Below are 3340 nucleotides of genomic sequence, written 5' to 3'. Positions count from 1 at the left end.
TGTTCTTTAGATCCTTGGAGCTTCAAACTTTAGATCTTCAGAGAGCTTTTGCCTTCAATTATTCCCACCTCCCCCCAAATGAAGAGTTAATGTCTCTAAGGTTTCTCATGGGTCTTACATGGGCTTGAGCCTAATTACTTTACTAAGCCAAAATTGGGTTTGAGCTAAAATTGGGCTTGGACCCATTTGTTATTGGATCGAAATACTGGGTTTTGAGCTTAATCTTTAATTTAGCCCAAATTTTCATCACGGTTTGAATTAGGTTGGGCCTGAGCGACCTTAATTACTCGGCCCAATCCAACTTATAATTTTTTCCAATAGGCTTGGGCTTTCATTGATGATGTGGCGACTCGTGATTCGCCAAAATTTCTCCTTCAACAATGACAAAAGTGCTCCATATATAATTTAAAATTTTAGTTTAAGAAAAAAATATAAATAATAGATCACTCCGTATTTTCATAAGAATATGAAATGCTATTGTTGTTGGCAAATACTCCAAAAATTTGATACTATTCTAAATAGTTTTTAAAAACTGGTTTTCTTTATGAAATTTGGTTAAGAATTCAACCATTTTACTGAAAAAAAAAAAAAGCAAACTATTGTAAGAAATTTAAAGGAAATAGGCTTAATTTTTAAAATAAAAAATAAAAAATCAAAATGATTACTAAATTGGGCCTTAATTTTCAAAACTTGGTTTAAAATTTGAAAATATTAGTAGAAAATTAATAATAAAGCATTGAAAAGACAGGAGTAAATTTGAATTAAGACCTTTCATATGCATGAATCCTTAATTCTTAAACACTACAAACCACGAAATCAAATACCATTTCAAGCCTAAAGATTGAGTTAGATATAGATGTTTTAAGATCAAAGACTCTTGAGATAATAATGGACCCTTCGCCCCAGATTCTGACACACTCGTAAGATAGAATTGATCAATCCTACTATAACGTTAAAGAAACACACCAACTCAATGTATCATAATGTAGGTAGCAATAATATTAACAAGTTTATAGTTTTTTAAAGGAAAAATTTACCTTTAGAATCTTAAATTTTTAGGTATAGATTCATTTTGTCCATAAGTTTAAGTAAAAAAAATTTAGAGACCAAATAAAATCTGAAGACTAAATTTTTTTTCTTTAATGTTGTTCTTTAAATTTTGGCCCATTCAATCAGTCTCGTCCACCACACCCTGCCTCTTTCTCCACACAACTCCGCCGCATAGCTGCCATGGCCAACGACGATCCCCAAAAACTTCCATTGAAATTCCGCCTCCTCCTCCACCTCCGCTCCTTCGCCTCCGACAAATGTTGCCGCCCCAACATGTCCGTAAATCGCTCTCTCATGTCCCTTTTCGAGCCCAAAGTCTCCCCCTCCTCTGCCCCTCGCGACGGCGTCTTCACTCGCGACACCGCCATCGATCCCTCTCGCAACCTATGGTTTCGCCTCTTCGTCCCTTCCCCCACTCTCGACGACCTCCCCATGCCCGTCCTCATCTACTTTCACGGCGGTGGATTCGTCTTCTTCTCCCCTGATTTCTTTCCCTTCGATATTCTCTGTCGCAAACTCGCTCGCGATCTCCAAGCGATCGTTGTATCTGTCAATTACCGCCTCTCTCCCGAGTATCGCTATCCTTCTCAGTACGAAGACGGATTTGACGCTTTGAAATTCATCGACGAATTGGATTCTAGCGCTTTTCCGGAGAAATCTGATTTCGACCGCTGTTTTATTGCTGGTGATAGCGTAGGCGGAAACCTAGCGCACCATGTCGTCGTCAGATCCAGCGATTACGACTTCAAGAAGGTGAAGATCAGAGGCTTGATCGCGATTCAACCGTTCTTCGGTGGCGAGGAGCGAACCGAATCGGAGATCCGATTCGCAAAGTCGCCGACGTTGAATTTGGAACGGGCGGATTGGTACTGGAAGGCGTTTTTGCCTGATGGATCGAACAGAAACCATCCGGCGGCCCACGTATTTGGATCGGACGGTGTAAACATTTCGGCTGTGAGGTTCACGGCGACGCTTCTGATCGTGGGAGGATCAGATCAGTTGCGAGATTGGGATAGAAAATACTATGAGTGGCTGAAGAACGCCGGAAAAGAAGTGGAATTAGTGGAATATCCGAACGCGATTCATGGATTTTATACGATTTCTGAACTGCCGGAAACTTCGTTGCTGATTAAAGATGCTAAGAATTTCATTGAGAAAAGAGGAGCAATGTAAATCATGAACTGAATTCGACCTTCCATTGTGACGATGATGATTCTTGTTCTTCTTCTTCATCTTCTATTTTTCTGCAAAAAGGAAGAGACTGCAGTATCCAGATCCACCTTCAGGTTAAAGAAGATGAAAAAGAAAGTTGAAATAACATTTTGGCCCTCCACTTTGTGATTTGTTCATCTTTAGTAACGCCTAATTTTAGTATTTATGCTCTTCATAGATCATTACTTACTTTACTTCTCAAAATCCTTTTATTTTCGCTTATCCTATTCGGTAGAGATTTTCACATAGTCGGACTGGATCCGAATGACTTCTCTTCCCCATCTTTGCTCTCCATTTAATTTTTTCGCTAAATTTATATTCTTTATGGAAAATTGGTGGGAATTGGATTTCCCCCGAATAATTTTTCAAATTATTTTCAAATATAAGAATATATAGCAAAATGTGTTATTAGTATAGAATATTAATGAATAATGATATTTTGTTACATTTTAAAATATTTTTAGTAATTTTTTTTTTATTTAAAACAATGGTCCTAATTTTTTTTGTCTTTCTTATTTTATTTTTTAAAAAATTAATCGATGGGATTGGAAAAGTTTGTTTTTTTTTTTAAAAGCTATCCTTGTCATTCTTTTTTGGATTGGAAATTTTGTTTGTTTTTTAAAAAAGGTAACAAAAACTTGAATTAATTTAAATATAATATCTATATAATACTATTAAAACATAACATTAAATTATTAATTAGAAGTTTAGCCATATTTTTTTCTCTCACATCCTTCCCCATTTCCCACCCATTAGGAGCGAGTTTGCACAGGAAAATGGACATTAAAAATTAATCTTCCATTGATGTCACACAACATTATCGTGCCAGGACGTATCTCCTATCATTAATAAGTAAAGTCCTAATGCGATATTCATTTCAATTGCATTTAAAAAAAAAAAAAAAGAAATCAACCATAATGTTTTTAAATCAAATGTTGAGCAACTAAAAACAAAAATCGTATAAAGGCTCGATCATTTTGTGATGGGTGAGACATTCCTAATATAATAATAGGGTGGTGCAATGCCCTTTGACGTAAGCTTAATGATAGTTTTTATTGATGTTTTAGGATTGCGTCAT

General features: G+C 36.1%; 1 pseudogene; it reads left to right on the top strand.

Annotated features, from left to right (window-relative positions):
- The first annotated feature begins 669 nt into the window (after nucleotides 1-669).
- Nucleotides 670-2451, top strand: LOC120083250 (putative carboxylesterase 18 pseudogene; annotated as a pseudogene).
- The last annotated feature ends 889 nt before the right edge of the window (nucleotides 2452-3340 follow it).

Source organism: Benincasa hispida, chromosome 8 (genome assembly GCF_027475165.1).
Source record: "Benincasa hispida cultivar pf3 chromosome 8, pf3_genome.v1.1, whole genome shotgun sequence".
NCBI classification, from domain to species: Eukaryota; Viridiplantae; Streptophyta; class Magnoliopsida; order Cucurbitales; family Cucurbitaceae; genus Benincasa; species Benincasa hispida.
This window is presented reverse-complemented; position numbering and strand designations above follow the sequence as displayed.